Source organism: Pelodiscus sinensis, chromosome 5 (assembly GCF_049634645.1).
Source record: "Pelodiscus sinensis isolate JC-2024 chromosome 5, ASM4963464v1, whole genome shotgun sequence".
Classification (NCBI taxonomy): Eukaryota; Metazoa; Chordata; order Testudines; family Trionychidae; genus Pelodiscus; species Pelodiscus sinensis.
This window is the reverse complement of record NC_134715.1, coordinates 98,731,616-98,758,658: the sequence shown is the minus strand read 5'-3', so window position 1 is coordinate 98,758,658 and position 27,043 is coordinate 98,731,616. Positions and strand designations below refer to the sequence as shown.

The 27,043-nt window shown below is 41.6% G+C and overlaps 1 long non-coding RNA gene across 1 annotated transcript in view; it reads right to left on the bottom strand.

Moving 5' to 3' along the window:
* Positions 1-851: 851 nt before the first annotated feature.
* The window catches only part of LOC112543867 (uncharacterized), a 57,263-nt gene continuing 31,071 nt past the window's right edge, over positions 852-27,043 (bottom strand). Inside the window, exons 2-3 of the long non-coding RNA XR_012903891.1 lie at positions 15,656-15,721; positions 852-1,199 (exon numbers count right to left, since the gene is read on the bottom strand). This is a non-coding gene — a long non-coding RNA (uncharacterized LOC112543867). The remainder of the gene's footprint in view (positions 1,200-15,655; positions 15,722-27,043) is intronic.

Sequence of the window (27,043 nt, the reverse complement as noted above, 5' to 3'; positions counted from 1 at the left end):
CAATCTTCTATTGACATAGTTGTACCTATAATTGTACCCATAGTTGGGGATTAGGTAAGCATGGTCCCTCAGGAGTGTGTTTTTCTCACACCCATGAATGAATAGCTATGCCAAAAAAACTTTTAAGTTTAAGCCAAGCCACCATATCCTTTGATCTCTAGGTTCTCGCCATTGGCAAAACAGCTGTGAAATTATGGTTGAGACCAACATGTTGTCTCTTTATGACTATTCAATTGGCCATTGTGATTGAGTGTTATTTTAGAATGTTCCTTACCTAGGCTATTATGTTGCCTTTCCTGCTTGGTTCCCTTAAGAGTCCTATCTTGATATATCTCCAAACAAGTAACCCATCATAAATAAGTATGCAAAGGCATTCTCAATAGTCATAAAAATAAATCAGATATGAATTTCCCATATCTTCATATCCAGGAAATGGAAAAAAGTTCTAGGATGAATGATGCCCGTATAATTAAACATTAATTAATGTTAACAACAACTTCTTTAGTTTACGTTCGTAGTAATTACAATAAACTGAAAACAAATAACCTTCCAAAGGTAAAATATCGTATAATTTATCCCACCTCATAAACAAGATTTTTCCAAGAAAGAATAGACTCATACAAAATGATTATTAGTATAATGAATAGATCTCACTTTTAATTAAACATTAATGATACAGTAAAACAGGAAGATAATAACATATCTTGACAAATATAGAACAATTTAAATATGGTTACGTTCATAGGCAAGGAAATATTTTATTGTGCATATTTCTAAACATAAAATATTGTGCTTACCTATAGGATATGTATTTTCTACCTAGATTGTCATCCATGTAAAAGAAGGCAAACTATCTTTAGAAGTTTTAGTAATATTTTTTTGAAAATCTACTAAAAATCTTAAAGCATCAACAGGATGTACAAGATAGGAAACAAAGAGCAGGAATAAATGGTCATTTTTTAGAATGGTGAGAAGTAACTAAAGGCCAAAAGGGCTCAGGCCGGCCCTCTGGGTAGGAGTTGTGATCTCAACCCTCTGTCAGAAGGTGGGAATCGGTGTCAAGGGTAGGATCACTTGATGATTACCTGTTATGTTCATTCCTTCTGGAGCATCCGGCATTGGTCGTTATTGGAAGACAGGATACTCGGATAGATGGACCTTTGGTCTGACCCAGTATGACCATTCTTATGTTCATATTTCTAGAGTAGAAATACATTTACAAATAATGCTATTCTGCCACGCTCTGAATTCTGGAATTTTTGTTTCCTGTTAATGACTGGGATCAGTTAATCAGTGGTTCTCAAACTTCATTGTACCCTCTTCAAAACTATTACATGATCCCAGAATTGGGGGATGGAAACCTGAGACAGCCCAAGCTCTTTTGTCCTGGGCAACTGGGGGGAGAGGAAGAGAAAAAAAACACACCTTGCCTGCCAAGTCAGGGGCCCCAAAGTTGAATCCAAGAGCAGAGGACCTGTAATCTGAACCTAACCATCTAGGGCTGAAGCTTGAGCCCTGCCACCAGCCTGGGCAGTGGGGCTTGGGCTTGGACTTCAGCCCCAGACTCCAACAAGTCTAATCCAACTCTGGTGACCCCATTAAAGTGGAATTGCAACCCACTCTGGGGTCCTGACCAATAGTTTGATAACCACTGAGTTAAATGAAAACCTGGCAAAGAATAATAATAGAAAAATTTGGTTCAGTTTTCCATTTTTCAAAGATAAGCAAAACAATTGTCAGATGTAGTTAAAAATTGGACATGATTAGATACAATATTCTCTGGGCCAGACTCTGCTTATGCTTACACTTATGTTGCATTGGACCTTATTCCACTAGTAGGCTCATAGACTTCAGCAAACCTGCACACAGAAAAGGATACTAATCAATGTGAGTAAGGATGGCAGAATAAATCAATCGATCTCATTTGAATGACTTTTCCTATCCCAAGTACTTGAATGTGAAGAGTCCACATCCAATTTCCCCTGAATTTTGTACTTAGGAATTGATATACATCCCTGGTGAGGATCTACAGAATACATTTTTACAGGCTCTCTCTATGAGCTCTTTCCCCCCACTTTTAACTACCATTAATAAAAGGAAATTAGTAAAGAAAAAATTCATTAATGTTGTTTTAATGGTTTGATTTTAATCCAAGAATGTAAGAAAATTCAGTGATAAGGTTTCCAATTAATCTTTAACTCATAACATAAAAGCATTGATCTCTAGCCTTTGCAACTCTGTAATTACTAAGGCACAGGGGAATGTGCTGTGGACAGAACTAAAGTCTTAATCCTAAATGTGTTTGGCTTTCTTGAATTTATCAGATTATTAAAATTTAACGTAATTTTTGTATGGGTTATAAACATGTGTGTTCTTGACCCACTTCAGAAAACAACCACCAATGTAATATGAGTGGTATAAATCATTCAAGAGCTCTGTAAAAATTGCTTCTCAGGAGAACTGTTTTTCTATTGAAGATCACACCATTTGGTTTAGTTTCTTCATTATTTTTTCTGTGTATTGCATTACAGCTGCTTGTTTGAGCATTAACTTTAGAACTTGTTCCCATTATTTCATACTAAAAGTGTATAATGTAATCCTGAAGTGTGTGTGTATGTATATATATATATATATATATATATAATTTTGCCTCCTATATGAAAATACCATCTGAATTTACTCTTTATGCTTTGTAGAAATGGTAAAACAAATCCAATAACAACTGAACACAAATAATTCCCCTACAGACTTAACAAAACTTTATGTGGGGACAAAAGTCCACACTGGAAACTCTTCTTGCAGGATCTGAGCTTAATATAGTTTTATATGTGTACAACTTAATTAGTTTTTCTTTTTGAACATGTGATATTAGAAAAATGCAAAGATCCATTTTACTACACTCAATGGCTATGTCTATACTGGCATGATTTTCCACAAATGCTTTTAACAGAAAAGTTTTCCATTAAAAGCATTTGCGGAAAAGAGCATCTAGATTGGCATGGATGCTTTTCCGCAAAAGCACTTTTTGCAGAAAAGTGTCCGTGCCAATCTAGATGTGCTTTTGCGCAAAAAAGCCTCAATCGCCATTTTCGCGATCGGGGCTTTTTTGCGCAAAACAAATCTGAGCTGTCTACACTGGCCCTTTTGCACAAAAGCTTTGCGCAAAAGGGACTTTTTTGCCCAAAGGAGAGCAGCATAGTATTTCCTCAAGAAGCACTGATTTCAGACAGTAGGAAGTCAGTGTTCTTGTGGAAATTCAAGTGGCCAGTGTAGACAGCTGGCAAGTTTTTCCACAAAAGTAGCTGCTTTTGCGGAAAAACTTGCCAGTCTAGACGCAGCCTATAAGAAAAAAACAAGAGACTTTCCATGTCTCTACAAGTTTGCAGTCTACATAGACACAATAGACAACAAGTTGGAGTGCAAAAAGGTACACAAATGTGAAGTAAATTGAAGAACAGGATAGTTGCTAAGCAGGGAATAAAATCCATTTCTCATGGTTCTCTAGTCTTTGCCTTTGACTACATTGTCTTTTATAGGAAGATGCTACTATAGAAGTTTATTTGATATATTAAAAATATTACCTCTTCTCCTGGAGACACACAGACACTGATTTGTCAGTGCCCTGCTCTGTAGTGTAAGTACTCTGTGAGATCATTATTAAATATATTGTAGTAGTTGCATACAGCATAAATACTTTTTCATATGTAATATCCTTCCAGTAGTGAAGGTTGAAAAGAAAACTCTGCTCTGGAGTAAAGGTCCATGATTGAAAAACCAAGAAATCAAAAGTGTAACCTGAAAGTAGACTGCCTCATTTATCAATAACAAGTAGTATCATTTACCTTTACTTTCATGTAAATATAGAAATATTTTTTAAATAATTCACTTATTCCTTGTTTATAGCCTTTGGAGATCCCTGCAAGAAGAATGTATTCTCCACATAATGTCTAATGGATTCAGGTATGTATAAGTCATACTGATAGTATCTCAGGGCCTTAGGATTCATAAGCTAAGGGTGTGTCATTTAGCATAAATTTGTAATGTTTCTATTTTACAAATCTGTAGGAATAAAAACCTTGATTTCTATACATAGTTATTTACTGTACTTTCAACTTGATATATAAATCTGATGCTCAGTTTTCCAGAGTACTCCTGAAAAGCTACTCTATAGCCAGTTCTAAAGTGTACTCCAACCATATATGCAGAAACAGTACATATGAACTAAGGGTACATCTACACTACAACGTTAATTCGAACTAACTTAATTCGAACTAAGCTAATTCGAACTAGTGCATCTAGAACTAAAAACTAGTTCGAATTAGCGTTTTGCTAATTCTAACTAGCATGTCCACATTAAGTGGACCCTGAACCAGGCTTAAGGATGGCTGGAAGCAGTGCCGGCAGGGGATCAGAGGAGGACTTAGAGCGTGGAGATGCTGTCTCAGGCTAGCCGAGGGCTGCGCTTAAAGGGTCCCGACCCCCACCCCGGACAGACAGTTCTCAGGGGTGTCCCGCTTGCAAAGCAGTCCTGGCTTGGAGTGCCCAGACTGCCCATACTGGGCACATCACAGCACTCGGCCATCAGACAGGCTGCACTTGCCGCAGGCTGCCATTTGCGGAGAGGGGACAATTGGGGGGCTGCAGGAGAGCTTCCACCACAAATCCTGCAGAGCCAGCCCAGTCCTCCCCATCAGGGGCACGTAACCCATTCCTCCCTCACCTCCTTCCACTTACCCTTCCCTAGCCCCTCTTCTTGATGTACAAAATAAAGGACAATTGTGTTCAAAAATGGAAATCTGTCTTTATTGAACAAAACTGGGGGAGACTGGGAAAAGGAGGTGGGAGAGGGGAAGACAGAGGCTGGGAGAGGGGAGGGCAACTAAAATGATCAGGGGTTGGGAACAGGTCCCATATGAAGAGAGGCTAAAGAGACTGGGACTTTTCAGCTTAGAAAAGAGGAGACGGAGGGGGGACAGGAAGAGGTCTCTAAAAGCAGGAGTTGGGTGGAGAGGGTGCATACAGAAAAGTTCTTCATTAGTTCCCATAAAGAAGGACTAGAGGACACCAAAGGAAAGGAATGGGTAACAGGCTTCAAACTAGTAACAGAAAGTTGTTCTTCACAAAGCAAAGAGTCAACCTGTAGAACTCCTTGCTGCAGGAGGTTGTGAAGGCTAGAACTAGAACAGAGTTTAAAGGGAAGTGAGATCAGGGGTGTGTCTAGACTCCATGCCTCCGTCGACGGAGGCATGTAGATTAGCCAGATCGGAAGAGGGAAATGAAGTCGCGATTAAAATAATCGCGGCTTCATTTAAATTTAAATGGCTGCCCCGATCTGCCGATCAGCTGTTTGTCGGCAGATCGGGAGAGTCTGGACGCGATGCCCCGACAAAGAAGCCTTTCTTCATCGACACAGGTAAGCCTCGTGAAACCAGGTTTACCTGTGTCGATGAAGAAAGGCTTCTTTGTCGGGGCATCGCGTCCAGACTCTCCCGATCTGCCGACAAACAGCTGATCGGCAGATCGGGGCAGCCATTTAAATTTAAATGAAGCCGCGATTATTTTAATCGTGGCTTCATTTCCCTCTTCCGATCTGGCTAATCTACATGCCTCCGTCGAAGGAGGCATGTAGTCTAGACACACCCCAGGTCATGGAGGTTGGCTCCATGGAGTGGTATTAGCCAGGGGGTAGGAGTGGTGTCCCTGCCCAAGGTTTGTGGAAGGCTGGAGAGGGATGGCACGAGACAAATGGCTTGGTCACTGTCTTCGGTCCATCCCCTTCAGGGTCCCTAGGGTTGGCCGCTGTCATCATACAGGTTACTGGGCTAGATGCACCTTTGGTCTGACCCAGTACGGCCATTGTAAGCTCAGGGCTCAGGGTCGGGGGGTCTCAGTGGACCCCCTTGATTTTCATGCACACCTGCTCCTGGGTGGCCAGGCTGGCAGCTCTCCTGCCCTAGACGGCCACTTTCCTGTGCCTAGTGCGGAGGTCGTGGATGAGGTCCATGATGTCCGCACTAGCCCAGGCGGGTGCCCGCTTCTTGCGGTCCCAGGCAAGCTCCCGGGAGCCGCCAGCCTGGTCCCGGGAAGAGGGGGAGAGCTGGGGAGCATCGGGTAGGTGGCTCGAGCCGTGCCAGGTGCAGGGTCTGCTGGCTGGGTGCTGGCAGGCTTGCACCTGGCACGGGCACCGTAGCCAGCCTGTGCCCCTTTAAGGGTTCCAGGGCCGGAAGGAGGTCAGACGAGTTTCCCTGGTGTTGGCCAAAGTGGCCACCAGGGAAAGCTGGGGAGGGCTAGCCTCCCACTAGTTCGAATTAAGGGTCTACACAGCCCTTAATTCGAACTAGTAAATTCGAACTAGGCTTAATCCTTGTGGAATGAGGATTACCTAGTTCGAACTAAGCGCTCCATTAGTTCGAATTAAATTCGAACTAACGGAGCGCTGGTGTAGCGCCTATGAAAGTTAGTTCGAACTAACGTCCGTTAGTTCGAACTAACTTTGTAGTGTAGACATACCCAGAGGGTATGTCTACACTACCCCACTAGTTCGAACTAGGAGGGTAATGTAGGCATACCGCACTTGCAAATGAAGCCCGGGATTTGAATTTCCCGGGCTTCATTTGCATAAGCGGGGAGCCGCCATTTTTAAAACCCCGCTGGTTCGAACCCCGTGCAGCGTGGCTACACGGGGCTCGAACTAGGTAGTTCGGACTAGGATTCCTAGCTAGGAGATAAGTGCGAATGATGATATGCAACTTCAGCTACGTTAATTGCGTAGCTCAACTCAAAGTATTTTAACTCAAATTTTGGGGCCGTACACACTGCAGGAAGTCAAAGGAATCAAACTCTCCTTTCAACTTCCCTTACTCCTCGTAGAAGCAAGAGTACTGGCATTGATGGGAGCACCCTCTCAGTTGGAATTAGCATGGGGTTACTAGACCCTCTCGTTCGAACCCTGGATTCATAGAATCATAGAGCACTAGAACTAGAAGGGACCTTGCAAGCTCATCAAGTCCAGTCCTCTGCCCTGACAGCAGAACCAATCACAATCTATACCAGGGCTACTCATCATGCAGTCCGTTATCTGCATTTGGCCCACGGCCCATTTGTTTGCAGCCCACGGTACAGTTTGGGTTTATGTGGGGCTCAACATGCAGCCTGCGGGTGGGGTCTGTTGAACATGGCCCCCACTATGAACACGCTCCACAACGGTGAGGTGCCTCCCAGGCAGGGTGAGCACTGAAAGATGCAAGCAGACAGGCAGGCTGGAACAGATGGGTACAGGGTGTTGGCATTTCTAACCCACAGGGAGGAGGTGCTGGGACTGCCAGGGTATTGTGGGAAGTTCTGGCTGCTTAGCCTGGTGGGCAGAGCCTGAGAGGTGCTGACTGGCTCAGACTGGCCATGTTTGGGTCCAGCACTGTGGCCAGGAAGCCCTGCCTCTGTCCCACATGGAGCAAAGGACTCCCTCCCATGGGGGTATATCAGCCCTGCTGGGAATCCAGGACAGGAGTCCAGGTACCTATCCTTTTTTGCCTCTCATGTCTGGCCTGGCTCCCCCAGCTCCTCCACCACAGGTTGGAATGCTCTGGCTTGGAAACTTTTCTTTTTACAGTAAAATCTCTCCATGAAATGCATAACCTGAAGCTTCAAGCTAAATATGCAAAACACTGGTATACAATTTTCTTTTTAGTAAGAAGCATTAAAAATGGCACTATTGTTAAAATTGTGAAGCCAAAACAAAACGGCAGTCGATATAATGGTCTTTTGTTGACATGCGTTTTAGTAATTAAATTCCTGGACTGTCATTGCTCATTAAAAGTGCTGTCCTATGGGTGGAAATCAGATAAATATTGCATTTTATTAATATCAGCAGAATTGACTGAAATGGGGCCTGCGTGTTGTGTAGTCTTGCCTTAATCTTTGTATTCATGCCCGTAAGCATGAAAAAAGCTATTTGCATATATATTTGCATGCATATTCAACCACGCTTAAGTTGAGGCCTTCGACATGTGCTGTGAGTATCATTGTAGCTCCCGGGACTTCCATAGTTGAATAGCTCTGGTCTATACCATCCCTGATAGATGTGTAGCTACCCTGTTCTTAAATATCTCCAGAGATGGAGATTCCACAACCTCCCTAGGCAATTTATTCCAGTGTTTAACCACCCTAACATTTAGGAAGTTTCTCCTAATGTCCAACCTAAACTTCCTTTCCTGCAGTTTAAACCCATTGCTTCTTGTCCTATCCTCAGTGGCCAAAGAGAACAATTTATCTCCCTTCTCCTTGTGACACCCTTTTAGATACTTGAAAACTGCTATCAAGTCCCTTCTCAGTCTTCTCCTTTCCAAACTAAACAAGCCCAATTCTTTCAGTCTTCCCTCATGGCTCATGTTTTCTAGAACTTTAATCATTCTTCTTACTCTTCTCTGGACCCTCTCCAATTTCTCCACATCTTTCTTGAAATGGACATAATACTCCAATTGAAGCCTAATCAGCGCAGAGTAGAGCGGAAGAATGATTTGTCTTGCTCATAACACTCCAGTTAATGCATCCCAGAATCATGTTTCCTTTTTTTTTTTTTTTTGCAACAGCATCACACTGTTGACACATATTTAGTGATCCCTTTCTAGACAGTCGCTTCCCATTCTGTATGTGTGAAACTGATTGTTCTTTCCTAAGTGGAGTACTTTGCATTTGTCCTTATTAAACTTCATGCTATTTACCTCAGACTATTTCTCCAGTTTGTCCAGATCATTTTGAATTATGACCCTATCCTCCAAAGCATTTGCAACCCCTCCCCATTTCGTATCATCTGCAAACTTAATAATCATACTCTCTATACTAATATCTAAACTGTTGATGAAGATGTTGAACAGAACTGGTCCCACAACAGAACCAATGGAACCCCATTTGTTATGCCCTTCCAGCAGGATTGTTAACTACTCTCTGAGAATGGTTATCCAGTCAGTTATGCACCCACCTTATAGTAGCCCCGTCTAAGTTGTATTTGCCGCGTTTATTGATAAGAAGATTGCGTGAAACTGTATCAAATGACTTATTAAATCTAAGTATACCACGTCCACCACTTCTCCCTTATCCACAAAACTCATTACCCTATCAAAGAAAGCTATCATAGGGTATGTCTAGACTACATGGCTCCATCGACGGAGTTATATAAACTAGTTTACCCTGCATAGGGAAAGAATAGGGGATTTAAATAATCCCCACTTCATTAAAATAAACATGGCCGCTGCGCTGTGCCAACGTTCAGCTGATCCAGCACAGTGCGGTAGTCTAGACGCGGATCGGTCAGCTGGGGAAGCCTTTGCTGACCGATCCTGTAAGCCTCGTTTCACAAGGCATAAGGGATCGGTTAGCAAAGGCTTCCACAGCTGATCGATCCACAACTAGACTACCACACTGTCAGCTGATCGTCGGCACAGAACGGCACCCATGTTTATTTTAATGAAGTGGAGATTATTTAAATCCCCACTTCTTTGCCTATGCTGGGTAAACTAATTTAAATGGCTCCATCGATGAAGCCATGTAGTCTAGACATACCCATAAGGTATGTCTACACTACAGCATTATTTCAAAATACCTTATATCAAAATAACGTGTCTACACACGAAATGCATTTTGAAATAGCACATCTACACTGACTGGATGCTGAATCTTATTTAAGGCTGGCTGGAACCAAGTCCAGCAGGGCATCAGGTCAGGAGTTACTTTGTGTGGCTGCTGCCTGAGGCTATCTGAGGCCTGTACTTAAAGGGACCCCCCGGACAGCCAGTTCTCATGTTTCCCTGCTTGTTTGCCTACCTCGATGAGGAACAGCAAAGCATTTTGTCTCTGCGTGCTCTGATTGCCCTCACTTGGGACACCACAGCACTCTGCAACATGGAGCCAGAGCTGACTCTGGGCACTCTGGTGCTTCCTGTGGATGTGTTGCTGCGAGCCTGGCTGCACTGTCTGCAGGCTGCCATCCGGGAGGTCCATCGGGGGGCTGTCTGTATCCAGGAGACCCTGCTGGAGAGCTTCCACCCTGAGGAGCACTAAGAGCCTCCCTGGTCTGCCCCACTGGGGGCTTGTGCTTCATTCCTCCCTCACGTCCTTCCACTTACCCGTCCCTAGCCCCCCTTCCTGATGTCAAATAAAATACATGTATTTTCATGAACACAAACTCTCTTTACTTAACAAAACTGGGGTGGGGGGAGGGATGAAACTCTGGTGAGACTGGGGAAAGAAGGTGGGAGAGGGGAGAGGGAAACCTGGGAGGAGAGAGCTAGAAGGGGGAAGCAAAGGGGGAAAAGAGGGAGGGGAAGCTCAGGGCTCAGGGTTGGGGGTCTTGGTGGACCAACTTGATTTTCATGCAGACCTGCTCCTGGGTTCACATGTGGCCTTTGGTGGCCAGGCTGGCAGCTATCCTGCCATAGACAGCCACGTTCCCCCATATAGTGCGGAGATCATGGATGTTGGGGGCATCCTCCCCAAACCTGAATAAGGTCCATGATCTCCAACCTGACCAGGAAGGCACCCTCCTTCTCCAGGCCCTGGCAAGCTCCTGGGAGCTGGCAGACTGTTCCTGGTGAGCAGTAGACAGTTGGCTTCCAGTGGCTTGATGGCTCATGTTTTGGGGCCACTGGGTCAGGGGCAGTGACTGCTGGCTCTGGGCTGGCAGGCTTGGAGCTGGCACAGGCACTGTGGCCAGAGTCAACCCCTTTAAGGGCTCTGGGGAGGGGGGAGGGAGAGGAATGTTCTTAGTGGACACCAGGGTACCCTGGGAAGGCTGGAAGCCCCCCTATTTCGATATAAGTGTCTACACAGCACTTATTTCAAAATAGTTATTTCGAATTTTGCGTTATTCCTCATGGAATGAGGTTTACCAAATTTGAAATAAGCGCTCCACTATTTCGAATTAATTTCGAAATAGCAGTTTGGCTGTGTAGACACGGTTATTTCGAAATAAATGTGCTGTATAGACATACTCATATTGGTTTGACATAATTTGTTCTTTACAAATCCATGGTGGCTATTACCTATCACCATATTATCTTCCAGGTGTTTTAAAATGAATTCCTTAATTACTTGCTCCATTATCTTTCCTGGCACAGAAGTTAGATGGACTGGTCTGTAGTTTCCTGGGTTGTTCTTATTTCTCTTTTTATAGACGGGCACTATATTTGCCCTTTTCCAGTCTTCTCCTGTCTTCCATGATTTTTCAGAGATGATCATTAAAGGCTCACATACCTCCTCTATCAGCTTCTTGAATATTCTAGGATGCATTTCATCAGACCCTGGTGACTTGCAGGCATCTAACTTCTCTAAGTAATTTTTAACTTGTTCTTTTTTTATTTTATCTTCTAAACCTACCCCATTCCCAATAGCATTTACTATATTTCACATTCCCTCATCATCAGACTTCTCGGTGAAGACCTAAACAAAGAAGTCATTAAGCTCCTCTGCCATTTCCATGAAGCACCTCTGCCATTGGAAGGTCGACTGCATCTGCTTTGATCCTATTTATAGTGTAGACATGGCCAAACACACACACACTCTTACATATACACAGAACATTATAAATATAATTGTTCTGGTGTTTTAAAAAATATCACATCTTGAAATTTTGATTAGAAATTCACTTACCATTCAATGTCTGATTTTTTGTCTGATTTCTGTATACTTTGGAAATACGTATATATGGAAAAATGTAATAATTGCTAATTATATGATATATAATATTTGTTCTTTAAAGCCAGCTGTGCTTTTATGTCAGACAAATGCTAAGTCTTTAAAATTCTACTCACACTTTTAGATTTATATATATTCTTGGGAAATAAACATTAAGCCCAAGCTGGCTAACTATTTTTTTTTCCTGTACAGAGATACAGCAATGCAAACAGGGTATACTAAAGTCAAACAGGGTATACTAAAGTAGGTAGGATTTCCAAAGCACTCACTGTTGACCTAAATCTTCTCCCATTGAATCAATACCATTAAAGTCAATAACATTGAGTTCAATAGGGGCAGAGTTAGACCAATGCTGAGTATTTTTTGAAATCCACTTTCTGTTTTTTAGTGCCTAGTTGTAAAACAAGGATATAATCAGACAGACACCTCAACATTTGTGCTAGATAAGAACACAATGCTTGATCTTTGAAACTAAAAACTAGAAGTTCATGCTGTTCTCTTAATAGAAAGTCAGGTAAGCAAGCCAGTAAGGTAGATGGTGCAGAAAATTTTAAATTAAATTGTAAAAATGAAAATTGTCAACCATGAGACTTTGCTATTAACCTTGATTTAATGAAGGTGTATCTTGAGAAAGACCTCTGACATGTGTCATTCAGTATAAATTGAGTATGTTTCATAGAAAAAGTTTTCCTTTTAAAGAGGGTTTTCTATTAATGCTTAGTAATGTTTCAGTAGAATCCCACCCAGAAAATTATTACAGGTGAGCGCTCAATACTTTCCATTATAAGACACTGTATTCAATTGTTTATAATTTTGCCAAACTCTAACCATTTGAGCTGAAATTTCTCATACTGGGTGTCAACCTCAGACTCAATTTTGTCAGAAATTTTCAGAAAAAATGGATCAGGAATGAGGTCAGGGGCAAAAACATGGTTTTTGCATGTCAAAAAATATTTAGTTCTTTTCTTTTAAAATATCTTTCCTCTTCCTCCCCTCCCCCATGCTTCTTTTGAGCAGGGACTTAACATTTGGCAGGCAGTGAACTTTGTATTAGGAAGGTGCTTTTGCTGTCCCTATGAAATTTGGCCAAATGAGGTGGGAGTCTCAGAGATAACAATCTCCTTTATTAAATAATTAATCTCCAGAGCAGTTTCATTCTGTAGTTTACATTTATGTGATTATGTAATGAAGGATTGTACCATATTGCATACACATATTATGTCTAATTAAGGTTTCATTGGAAATCTGAATTCTGGCATTTTCTGATTACTCAGTACTTGACTTCATGGCCTTTATAATGTTCTTATAATTTTGTTGTGCAATATAAAATATACAGAGAGGCCATATTAAGATACTGCATGGTCAGTGTTTAAAATGCATTTTTCCATTTTGACCTATGCTGTATAAAGCAAATTTTGTAGTGAAAGCATCAGCTTTGTTATAAATTATGACATACGAGATATCCAATTTAAACCATCATAAGCTAGTTGGCCCAAATTCATCTCCATCTCTTGGGGTTTCAGTGGGGAATAACCAGGGATGGTATCTTACCTTACATGTTTAAATGAAACCTGTATAACTAATTCATTTAGGCAAAAAAGTTGCTCTTACACCCCTAAGAAGTGTACTGTGGTGCAGTAGATTATTAGAAGTTAAGTGAGGGGATCCTGAGCTATGCTGCTTGTGCAGGGTAATATGGCTCAGGTATTTAGGGGAGCTCACTCCACAATGTCATCTATCATTGCCTGATACCATGCACAGAGTGCACTTCCCTGTATTTGTTGAATTGTGGCAGCACATGTGCAGAAAGGTCATTGGTCTTGTCAGGAAGTATATGTCCCCTTAGCAGCGTCCAGTATATTAGGCAAGTATACAGCTTCATACACAAGAGATAGCACTAAGTCATGCCTAGTCCTGTTCTCACATAGCTCTCTGCACCATCTTCTCTTTCAGACTGGAAGAATTTTGCTACTGCATGGTTTGAACTGCATGCCATTAAAAAGGGAGCGGTCTTCAGTAACAAGAATTAGCAGTGCTGACCCCAGAATTGACTTCACCTAATGTTATCCCTTCCGTCAGTCAATGAGCATAGTTAGTAGCATTCATACTTGAAAATACAGTGATAAAACAGCAAAGGTTCTTGTCCAAGATAATAACCCTATCTCCCCAAAATGATAACCTTAAAGTAAAATCCCCGCCATATCCAGGAGCGCAATTTACGTGGCTTTTTCCAATAAAAGAGTATAGTCTTGACCTCTGTCACTTGTAATGAAATATGCCATTATTTCCTGATTTTAGATTATGATAAATACTGTTTGGGTAATATTTATTTCTATTGGCAAGCATCTCAGGTACATAATTAGAAAAGCAAGATATTTTTCTTTTGTGGCTGCTGCAAATCTCCTCAGCAGAATAAATTCCTTTTTGTCTAGTTCAAAGTCAAATATGAAGGAAAATATTGCTTTCTGGCTCCATTATAGTGTGAGAATGTGATTCAACTTATATGATTCACTACAGAGCTAAAGAAAGAAAGAAAGAAAGAAAGAAAGAAAGAAAGAAAGAAAGAAAGAAAGAAAGAAAGAAAGAAAGAAAGAAAGAAAGAAAGAAAGAAAGAAAGAAAGAAAGAAAGAAAGAAAGAAAGGTGGCGATACCAACTCTGAAAGAGTGAAAAATAGGACAAATGTGAGATTTGTCAAAAGGAATTTGTTCACTGGGAAAAGAAATTGAACTGGCTACTTTGAAGAAAATAGCCATCCATCATAGGATCATGGGATCATTTTGATCTTGGAATGGGGAAAATGGGAAATACTCTGTTTAAATTGTTATTATAGTATTTTTCATATTTGTAGAGCAACCACATACTTTAAAATAGCATCACCTTTATTTTATATGAAGAAAAAATAAAAAAAGAACATAAGCCCCATATGAGAAACTCACAGTGTGCCTGTGTCTCCTGAAGCTGTATATGAACACAAAATGGCAGTTTTTCTCCATTTCAAGGTGCAATTCAGAAGAAATATATTATAACATATACTAGTTACTTGCACAATTACTGAAGGATAGAGATTACAGAAGGAAAATTCTGTTGCCTCCCTGCAAGCAAAACCCTCATTTTTCATTACACATAAGAGAAATAACTAAATAGGTGCTCCTCTCCTTTCTCTGCTTCTTAGAGAACCGGTTATCAGAAATGTTGGAGCAATTTTCTGTTTTCAAGCTATTTATTACTGCTGTTTAAAATATTCACTGACAAAGGAAAATATTCACAATTTCCTGATTTTTTATTTCATGGCATTTCCAATAACATTGGAGCTAGCCAAAGATGTCTTTTGTCCACTGAAATGCACAGAAGAAGCATATATTTCTTATGTACATTCAGAATTTTCTTTTCACCTTAGAGGAATTTTGAACATGGACATAGATTCTTCAGATTCTTTTACTTTTTCCTCTTCCGAATAAGAACATATGTTGAATTTCAAGAAGGAAGACAGATTTCTGGAATAACTCGACAAAACCCAGATGTAATTCTTCAAAATCAGAAGACCCCTGGGGAACCCTGGGATGAGTATTGCATAATTTTAATTTTTTTTAAAAAAGCTAAGAAAAGAAACATGATATTACCATTAAAAGCCTGATATAAAGTCTGTTGAAGTCAATGAGATCAAGCCCTAAATCACTTTGAAAAGGAAATTAAAGTAGAACAGAAGAAAATGAAAGAAAACAGAAAAATAAGATTTTTAACTGTTGGTTGCAAAGATATTAGGGATCAAAAAACAAGCTCATTGATGGACAGGGATTTGTCTCTGAAAAAAGGACAGTCAAATAATTCCTTTATGAGAAAGAAGGAGGGTAGTAGTGAAAGAGAGAGTGAGGATGAAAGACAGAATGAAGGATTCTAGAATAGACCTGGGAAAACATGAAAATTTCAATGCATATTGTAATAGCTTCTGGCCGTCTACTTGCTCACCTGCATATGACTCCCCTCTGTGAATACATATTCCCATGCTTTCACTTTGATGCAGTATCTTGTCTTCTGTTTGATAAGGAAATACATTAGAGATCCAATTAAAAAGGGAAGCATATTTGTCTGTCATTCATACACTTCTGAGTCAGCAAAGAAAATGAATGAATGATAAAAGTTTCTGCTGTAAACCATACTTTATTAAATATTGCTACTTGGTAGTAATATAAATACGACCTTTTAATAAAAATGAAACCTGCAGAAACTATTTTATCGTGCAGTAAATTCCAGATTGAATAGACAAATAAAAGTTGTATAACTGGGCTTTTAGAAATCTCACCTAATATTTTGTTGCTGTTAACAACAAATGTGAAGTTAAATGTCTATTTCACTGGCATACAGCAAACTCTGATAATAAATATTTATTTGAAAAAAAATCTACTCCTGTTAAATAAAAGTCAAACGTTAGCATGTCTGACAATAAAGACCTACAAGATATAGCCAGTTCTTTGCTGCCACAATAAACCTTCACTATTCTCCATCACATGACTGAGTTATGACCTTAAAATGTGTAAAATTTGTAAACAAAAATCACCATACAACTTACTAGAAGATTAGTTGCTGGGAATGGAACTTGAGAACAGGAAATGACTTTTTATCATTTCCCAGGGCTAGATTGTAACTTTAAAAGCTAACTTGATGAGAGGACATAGTTGACTCAGGAGTAAAGCAGGAACCAGACTGACCATGCATGTCTACACTTTAGTAAAACACCTGTGGCTGGCCCAGATCAAGGCTGCAGTGGTAGGACTGTAAAACTTGTGATTGTTGACATTTGGGCTGGGGCTGGAATCTAGGCTCTATCAGGACCCCATGAGAATGAAGAGTACCAGAGTCCGAGTCCAGCCTAAACCTGAATGTTTACACTGAAGTTTTACTTACCCTCAGCCCAAGCCCCACAAGCCCAAGTCAGTGGATGTTTAACTGAAGTACGGACATACCCTGAGTATCAAAGTCAGCTTCCCCATTTTCTCTTTTGCTAATTTGATTTACTTTATCCTGTGGTCTGGTGAACATGTTGGATGAGAAGCAGAGCCAAGGACCCTGCATTCCCCCTTCCTCCTTAAACCTCTGGTATTGTGGGCAGCCTGGTCTGAGGAGTAGGGGATCCCTATATTATCTTATTCACCATGTAGACACAAAGCCAGGCTCACAACTGAGCAGGAACTAATTTGTCATTTTGACATTTGGGAATGTGACACTGTCTTCAGTTTGCACAGCAGTATCCATCACCACGAGATGATTGTGTGTATCAAATGTGTATTAAATGTTTTTAGGGTAGAAGAATGATATTAGAGGTTGGACCTCCTTGGTCCAGCACCGTTGGGCCTGACTGGTCTAAACAAGAAAATTTGCTAGATCAAGGGAGGTCTCCTGCCACCAGCTCCCAAGCTCTCCCCGTCCCCACATCCCCATCACCCCCGCCAACCTGGCCTGGCTCCCTGAGCAGCAGAGGCTCTAACTCCTATTGTGGGGCACTAGCCCCGTGCATATGGGGGCAGCCGTGGGACTCCTGACTGCACTCCAGAGGGCTGCTGTGGGGCTCCAGCCGTGGCCCTGCGCTCCAACGGGCTGCTCTGGGGACCTGGCCCCATGCTGCTGCAGGGATTGACTTCAACCCCTTTCTCCTGGGGCTACCGTAATGCCCCAGCCCCAAGCCCAGGAAACTACTACAGGGCTTCGGCCCTGCGCGACAGGAAGCTGCCAGAGGACTCTGGTCCCACACTGGTGCGGAGCTCCGATCTCAGCCCTGAGCTCCTGGGGGCTGCCGCAGGGCTCCAGCCCAGAGCCTATCTGTACTGCCAGGGAACTCTGGCCTGGTCCTGCACAGTCACAGGCTGCTGGAGGCTGCTGCAGGGCTATGGTGCAAGTCTCACATTGCCCCCAGCTGGGCTGCCAACCCTGTTGCCCTGCCTGGCTGTCTCTCCTGCCCTTAAGCTCCTGGGCTCTCTGGTCCATGAGCATCTTGCAGGATGACAGATGTTGCTGGACCAAAGAATACCAGTTTTTGAAGGTACAATCTATATAATGGATTTCCTGGGAATACCTGTAATTGATTGCTAATGGCCAAACTGTGTACCTTTACAAGATGATAAGGGATATAAGACTCTTCTCCTCAGTGTTCTTGCATAGCCTCCACTGACCTTAGATTTGGGTTTGTAGTGACAGGTTAGTGGTGCATGCCTGCTACTGTCTTCCCTCTCCCAAATCAGTAGTAATAAAAGAGATTGGAAAGATGGTGTTGGCTAGCAGCAAATCATTATGCTTCTCTGATGTGTAGAGTGGTACACTAATAAGGAAAGAGGTGTAACAGTTAATTCGAACTAATGACTTAGTTCGAATTGAATTGCCGTTTCACTGCCGCGTGTAGCCGTGGGCAGTTACTTTGGACTAGTGGAATATTCAAATCCTGGGCTTCATTTGCAACTTCGAATGCCTACATTAGCCTCCCTAGTTCGAACTAGGGGGCTAGTGTAGACATACCCTAAGGGTATGTCTACACTACCCCGCTAGTTCAAACTAGCGGGGTAATGTAGGCATACCGCACTTGCAAATGAAACCCGGGATTTGAATTTCCCGGGCTTCATTTGCAAGTGCGGTATGCCTACATTACCCTCCTAGTTCGAACTAGGAGGGTAGTGTAGACATACCCTAAGGTATTCCCTATCCAGGTCTTATGGTAATATCACAGTTTACCCCTAAATCAAACTACATAGATAAAGGAGGGCACAGTTAAGGTTATTATTACAATCCTAACTTCTGGGTGCTTTACTTTGCAACTGTAACTTTATTTTAATGCTAAATTTTGCATGAAATTTCCTAAGTTATTGTTTTTTAAAAAAACTACAAATTCCATGCACTACCACTGTTTATAATCAATGGAGCATAAACCCTGTTTCTTTCCCTAGTTACTTTTGCTCTTTGAATAAAAAAGAGGTAGGACTTGAAGTTCTGTCTACTGAGCAATGCATATTTACTTATGGTATGATCTACTTCCCTACACATGTTCAACCTTCCCTATACATCTTCACATTTTGAATGGAATTTTCAAACACTCCCCTTAAACATTCCCCATAAAATTATCTAACATGTTCATGTATGTGCATTGCTTGTGGAACATGACAATCAGCGACATGATCATAGTTAAAAAAACAATGTGTATGTAAATAATCTGTGTTGGAAACTGATTTTTAATTTTGACGGCTCTTAATTAGTTCTTACCAATGCCCCAGAAAAGCACATTGCCAGCTAGAGACAACAATCCTGCAGTGCTTTAGGATTGACAAAAACAAATGCTAACACTATTCTGTTTAATATATGTTTAATACTTGTATTTTCTCTCTCTCTCTCTCTCTTCATTTTTTAAAATGGTTGAACTAATTTTGTTCAAACTTTTATTTAAAAAATCTTCTGGACTAAAAACAAAAGTGTTCAGTTTCAAACTGAAAGGTGGACAATTGAAAGAGCTATAGGCTTCAGTGTTGGGAATACTAATATTTCTTTCTTTCTTTCTTTCTTTCTTTCTTTCTTTCTTTCTTTCTTTCTTTCTTTCTTTCTTTCTTTCTTTCTTTCTTTCTTTCTTTCTTTCTTTCTTTCTTTCTTTTAGAACAGAAACACACATGCAAAATTAACTCCTTAACTCAGCAATTGGCAACATAGGCCACATGCAGTTGCCTTCTTTCATTTCATTGGGCTTCAAGATTGTCATAACCAAGATGGTCTCCTGGGATGGGTAGTTTTCTTAACTGCTCTTGCATACCTAGAATTTGCTGGGTGTGCCAGTAGAAGTCTAGCAGCACTCTGATGGGATGCAGAGGGAACACACAGCTCTCAAAGTCAATGTTGTGTACAATCAGGATGCACCTCACTTCGTCCTCATCTACACTTGGGGATAAAGTTTTAATTAAGATATGGAACTTCAGTTATGTTAATTGCATAGCTTAAGTTGAAATATCTTAACTCAAATTTTGGTGCTGTCCACACAGTAGGAAGTCAAAGGGAGCACACTCCTCCTTCAACTTCCCTTACTCATTATAGAAGCAGGACTACCAACATTACGGGAGTGCCTTCCCAGTTAGACTTAGCATGTCTTTACTAGAACTGCTAATTCAGACCCAGAAGATTGACTGTGGCTGCTTTGATCTTATCTGTATTGTAGACACAGCCTTGGTGTGCCCTTGCTTTACATGTATGTCACTTTAGGAATACTGGTAGGTAAAAACTATGTGGACAGAAACCAGCAGAATCTGGCAAACTTGTGCATGTGAAACAGTAAATAAAATGTCCCATGGCCCAAGCATAGAACCCCAATAGGCCATATGCAGCCTGTGGGCTCTATGTTTCCCACAACTGCCTTAGCTGTAAATGCCACAACGTGCCAGCAAATTATTTTGCTCTTTTACTGGCTCTTATTTTTCTCTTTTTTATTAATATTTAGCTATTTTCTTACTGATCTATACCCTCATGTCTAATGAGAACTTTATACCTTTTCTAGCCACTGTGCCAATTGTTAATCAAGATGATATTTGACTAACAATAGGATTTTGATTAGAGGTTGGTGAAAGTGCACTAAAGTTCTGTTTTCACTTTCCAAAATACTGTTTTTGATGTACTTTTATGTTTGCTTGTATGCATGTCAGTAGCATACTGTACTTTGCAATCAAGAGAACAAAAGAAAATCAAAGAAATGCCCACCTCTCTCAGTGTGGCTTTTTCAATTTTTATGTTACACATATCTCCCACTATGTGTTCTGATTGATAGATTTTGAACCTAAGATTGACAGCATGTAGGATGTAATCAGTAGGAAGAGGAGTGGGGTGTTCAGCTTATAGAAGAGTGGTCTGCCTGCACAATAACACTAAGAGTTGTCACAGTTGCCTGCCTGTTAGTGCACTTGAAGGAGAAAATGATAAACAGTAACTGTGAAACAGACCCAAAAGAGTGATGTAAGTGCTTCCTTTTAAAAAGCCTGATTTGCAATGTGGATGCCTGCCTTCAGGAACTTGATTTCTTAGCCTTAATATTGCATTAAATGCTAGTTTCTTAAGTGAGGGTATGTCTACACTAGCCACCCTAGTTCAGACTAGGGTGGCTAATGTAGTCATTCGAACTTGCAAATGAAGCCCAGGATTTAAATATCCCGGGCTTCATTTGCATGTTCCTGGGCACTGCCATTTTTAAATGCCCCATAATTCGAACTACCTGCCTGCGGCTACACGCGGCATGGACTAGGTAGTTCAAACTAAAGCTCCTAATTCGAACTACCATTACTCCTCCTGCAATGAGGAGGCATTTAACTACGGAGCATTTAAAAATGGCGGCGCCTGGGAACATGTAAATGAAGCCCGGGATATTTAAATCCCGAGCTTCATTTGCAAGTTTGAATGACTACATTAGCCACCCTAGTCCAAACTAGGGTGGTTAGTGTAGACATACCCTGAGAGGGGTAAACACATAAGGTTGGAGAGACACCATTGTCATGGCTTCTGAGCTGGTAGGAAGTTTAGGCCTGAAAAGCAGATTTTTTTTTCCTTGCTGGGAAAGAAACAAGTTGGCACTAAACTATTCTTGCTGAATCCGGAGCAAGGGACAGCACATACTTCAGCTGTCCTAGGAATACAGCAACATTTTGACCCCACATACAGGGGAACTAAAAGAGGTACATTTGTAAATCAATTGCATTTAAATTGAAATAGAATACTCTGATTTCCAAGTAAGGAGTGTGCATGCACAGACTCTCACCAAAATAACTGAAGATGTGCATTGCAACCAGTTTTGTTACTTCAATTCCCCTGTATTTAGACAAGCCCCAGAAAGCAGATTGTGATTCAAGTCAAAGTTTGTTCCATGGGATCTTCCCTTGCTCCCTCTGGGGAAATATTCTGTGACAACTCCATTCCTAGAGCAGATTAGTACCCCTACTGCACCTGGGGAAAAAGTAAAAATTCGGTCCATTCCCTGCTCCTGCCTGGCTACTCCCAACCCACCTGTGCGGGAGTGGGAGTAACAATCCCACAGAAGTTGGGGATTTTTTTCATTCTAGTTGCAATACAGCCAGTAAGTACAGGAAATAAAGGTGCACCTACTAACCACTGACTTCCTGACATGGATGCATAGCCAGCATCACAACCTCTGCTTTAATAGAGTGACACATTGAAATATAATGCAATTTACTTATAACATATGCACAGGGTTGGAGGAATATCATGGAATAAAGCCAGAAGACATCTACCATAATCCATAAAAGGGCATGTCACTTTGGGTACGTCTACACTACAACGTTAATTTGAACTAACTTAGTTCGAATTAGTTAATTCGAACTAAGCTAATTCGAACTAACGGATCTAGATGAAAAACTAGTTCGAATTAGTGTTTTGCTAATTCGAACTAGCATGTCCACATTAAGTGGACCCTGAACCGGGCTTAAGGATTGCCGGAAGCAGTGCCGGCAGGGCATCAGAGGAGGACTTAGAGCGTGGAGAGGCTGTCTCAGGCTAGCTGAGGGCTGCGCTTAAAGGGTCCCGACCCCCACCCCGGACAGACAGTTCTCAGGGGTGCCCCGCTTGCAAAGCAGTCCTGGCTTGGAGTGCCCGGAGTACCCACACTGGGCACATCACACCACTCGGCCATCAGACCGGCTGCACTTGCCGCAGGCTGCCATCTGGGGAGAGGGGGCAATCAGGGGGCTGCAGGAGAGGTTCCACCCCAAAAGCCCGCAGAACCAGCCCAGTCCTCCCCATCGGAGGCATGTTCCCCATTCCTCCCTCACCTCCTTCCACTTACGCTTCCCTAGCCCCTCTTCTTGATGTACAAAATAAAGGACAATTGTGTTCCAAAATGGAATCTGTCTTTATTGAACAAAACTGGGGGAGACTGGGAAAAGGAGGTGGAAGAGGGGAAGAGAGAGGCTGGGAGAGGGGAGGGCAACTAAAATGATCAGGGGTTTGGAACAGGTCCCGTATGAAGAGAGGGTAAAGAGACTGGGACTTTTCAGCTTAGAAAAGAGGAGACGGAGGGGGGACAGGATAGAGGTCTCTAAAAGCATGAGTGGGGTGGAGAGGGTGCATACAGAAAAGTTCTTCATTAGTTCCCATAAAGAAGGACTAGAGGACACCAAAGGAAAGGAATGGGTAACAGGCTTCAAACTAGTAACAGAAAGTTGTTCTTCACAAAGCACAGAGTCAACCTGTAGAACTCCTTGCTGCAGGAGGCTGTGAAGGCTAGAACTAGAACAGAGTTTAAAGGGAAGTGAGATCAAGTCATGGAGGTAGGGTCCATGGAGTGGTATTAGCCAGGGAGTAGGAGTGGTGTCCCTGCCCAAGGTTTGTGGAAGGCTGGAGAGGGATGGCACGAGACAAATGGCTTGGTCACTGTCTTCGGTCCATCCCCTCCAGGGTCCCTAGTGTTGGCCACTGTCGGCAGACAGGCTACTGGGCTAGATGGACCTTTGGTCTGACCCAGGACGGCCATTGTAAGCTCAGGGCTCAGGGTCGGGGATCTCAGTGGACCACCTTGATTTTCATGCACTCCTGCTCCTGGGTGGCCAGGTGGGCAGCTCTCCTGCCCTATCTGGCCACGTTCCTGTGCCTAGTGCGGAGATCGTGGATGAGGTCCATGATGTCTGCACTAGCCCAGGCGGGTGCCCGCCTCTTGCGGTCCCGGGCAAGCTCCCGGGAGCCGCCAGCCTGGTCCCGGGAAGATGGGGAGGGCTGGGGGGCATCAGGTGGGTGGCTCGATCAGTGCCAGGTGCAGGGTCTGGCACGGGCACCGTAGCCAGCCCGTGCCCCTTTAAGGGGTCCGGGGCCGGGAGGGGGGGCAGACGAATTTCCCTGGTGTTGGCCAGAGTGGCCACCAGGGAAACCAGGGGAGGGCTAGCCTCCAACTAGTTCAAATTAAGGGTCTACACAGCCCTTAATTTGAACTAGTAAGTTCGAACTAGGCTTAATCCTCGTGGAATCCTAGTGTAGCGCCTATGAAAGTTAGTTCGAACTAACATCCGTTAGTTCGAACTAACTTTGTAGTGTAGACATACCCTTTCAGAATTCCCCAACTATATGTGTTAAGACACTGCACTATATATCTGCAAGATCCTTGAGCCAAAGACACATCTATTTACATGGGGTGTGCTTCTTTCCAATACAAAAGGAAGTGCACCTGAATTCAGATTATTAGTTATCATTCTTATATTTTAGTTTTATCTTTACAGCTCCCAAAAACTGCCCCTAAGCACATTACAGAATACATAGGCGGTACCAAAGAATTTTCCATCTGATTTTAGAGATGGAGTGGCAAATACAAATAAAAAAGAACAATAAAGAAGGGTGTGATATGATGTTATTAAAATAAGATTAAGGTTAGGTCTGTGCATGGCTATCAGGAATTCATATGTAAACTTAATATAAGAACTCCTGTGCCTGAGTTTTATAGCATATCAAGATTGGAGGCACCGTTCGTCATCAACAGATAAGTGAATTTATTGTGGAGCTGGTCAAGTGTGCAATGTTGTTAACCCTTTCTACTATGAGATGACAACCTGTTAGATATCATCTATTTTACATTCATATCTTTGCCACTTTTGACACAGTATTATACCTTCTCATATTTTTGTCATACCCAGTAAATGCTAGATTAATGTCACTGACAACTTTATTGCAATCCAGTTGGGATATATCCCAAAAAGCAAAGAAACAGAGATTTGCCCTAACTCAGTCTCTTCTTTAAAACATCGTATGATTTGATAATTATACAATATCTCATATTCATTTCTGTTTGCATTAATCTTATTTTCCCTTCTGCCTTTCTTTGTGTATTTGCATTATCTATGTTTGCTCAACTTACTCTGTATGATCTCTGGGGTAGGACATTATCTAATTTTAAAGTTCTGTAATATTAAAAGTCACATTACAGTAAAAATATTTATCCCCCAATTACCAATCTGTCTTTATTAAGTTTGAAGAAGATATCTGAGGGTATGTCTACACTACCCCACTAGTTCGAACTAGCGGGGTAATGTAGACATACCGCACTTGCAAATGAAACCCAGGATTTGAATTTCCTGGGCTTCATTTGCATAAGCGGGGAACCGCCATTTTTAAAACCCCGCTGGTTCGAACCCCGTGCAGTGCGGCTACATGGGGCACGAACTAGGTAGTTCGAACTAGGCTTCCTAGTTCGAACTACCTAGTTCGTGCCCCGTGTAGCCATGCTGCACGGGGTTCGAACCAGCGGGGTTTTAAAAATGGCGGCTCCCTGCTTATGCAAATGAAGCCCAGGAAATTCATATCCCGGGCTTCGTTTGCAAGTGCGGTATGTCTACATTACTCTCCTAGTTCGAACTAGGAGGGTAGTGTAGACATACCCTGATTCTTTATGAGAATGTTTTTCAAACTTCTCAGATACGTATTAGCACACTAGAATAAATCCAGTACATAATCTGGTTGCTTATCCTTATCTGATTTCCCATGTCTGTCTTAAGTACTATCAATATTTCTAAAGAAAAAATTGCCATGGTAACTACACAATATACATGGTAATAGAGGGATCTGGCCAAAAGGAACTGGCTGTACTTTTGATTTAGCTATTGGCTACTATTTTGGATGGCCTGGGTGATGAGTTTTTGTTTGTTTTGGATCTCTAGGTTTATTAAAGAGTTAAATTAATTATGAAGCATGATCTATAGCAAGATAATGATAGAATCAGATGAGTGGAAGGGACCTTGTGAAGTCATCTAGTCCAGTCCCTTCCACTCATGGCACAAAGTTTTATCTAGATGATCCCCAACAGGTGTTTGTCTAAGCTACTGTTACAAATCTGGAGATTCCACAACATCTCTAAGCAATTTATTCCAATGATTAACTACCTTGACAGTTAGATTTTTTTCAGAATATCCAACTAAAACCTTCCTTGCTGCAATTTAAATACATTGCTTCTTGTCATATCCTTAGAGGTTAAAGAGAACAATTTTTCTCCCTACTTCTCATAACAACTTTATGTACGTGGAAAACGTTATCATGTCTTCTCTTCGTTTTCTTCTCCAGACTAAACAAACCCAGTTTTTTCAGTCTTTCCTCATAGGTCATGTTTTACTAGACCTTTAATAATTTGTGAAGTGCTTCTCTGGTCTTTTTTCAATTTCTCCATATCTTTTCTGACATGTGGCACCCAGAATTGGACATAATATTTTATCTGATCAGTGTGTAGTAGAGCAGAATAATTATTTGTCTTACTTACAACACTCCTAATACAGCCCAGAATCATGTTTGCTGTTTTTGCAACAATGTTACACTGTTGATTTGTATTTAGCTGATGATCCACTATGATCCCCAGACCCTTTTCCACAGAATTCCTTTCTAGGCAGTCATTTCCTATTTTGTATGTGTGCATCTGATTGATGCTTCCTACGTAGAATACTTTACATTTGATTTTACTGAATTTCATTGTATAATGAGGGTAAGACTCTTCCTCATCTTATGGAGTGTGTTCCAGAACACTGGCATTATTATTACATATAGGCTACTTACACACGGGCTATAATAGAGACAATGCACTACATGATTTTAGTTGTCGGTAGTTATCCAGAAGAGAGGTGGACCTTGAAATGGTAGTTCCCTTTTTAATGGGTTATTAGGCATATAAAGAGGTGAAACAGATTATTAGCCTTTGTTAAAATTCTGCCCTCAAATGGAGAGTGCGACAGAGTCCATGATCATCCTTCTTCTCTGTGAACATCCAGCACATAAGGTCAATCAGAGGCTGATAGGGTCACATGTTGGATTTATCACACTATCTCTTAAAGATGGAGATGTTTATCTTTGACCCAAAATACTATCTGAGTCAGTAGTATGAACTGATACAATAAGAATATTGATATCACTTTTAAAAAGTATCATTAATTTTAAACATTGACAGCTGAGCCATTCCATTATCATTATCAATATTTTATAAGTGGCCAAAGCAGTTTACTTCATATTATTAACGGAGGGCAAATTTTTGCTCTCTGGTTTGCACAATGGATTTTAACTGTATTATTGACCACTGACAGGAGAGCCATGTATGAAGTTTGTTTGGGAACTCCTTGATAAATTTTTGCAGTGCATCATTACTGCCAAAACCCTCATGTAGTCTCAACAAGTTTGTCTGCTGTCAATAAATCTTGAGCAATCTGGTTCACTCAGAGAAATCCCAGAAGGCACTATGTTCTTCTGACTTGAGAAAACCTTTGATTGCATGAAATTTAAAGTCTAGCAGACCTGCTGAATTATTTTGACCTTTATACATTAAGAAATAGACTTGTTGCTGACCTCAGTACAGTGTTGCTGAACTGGTATTGAATC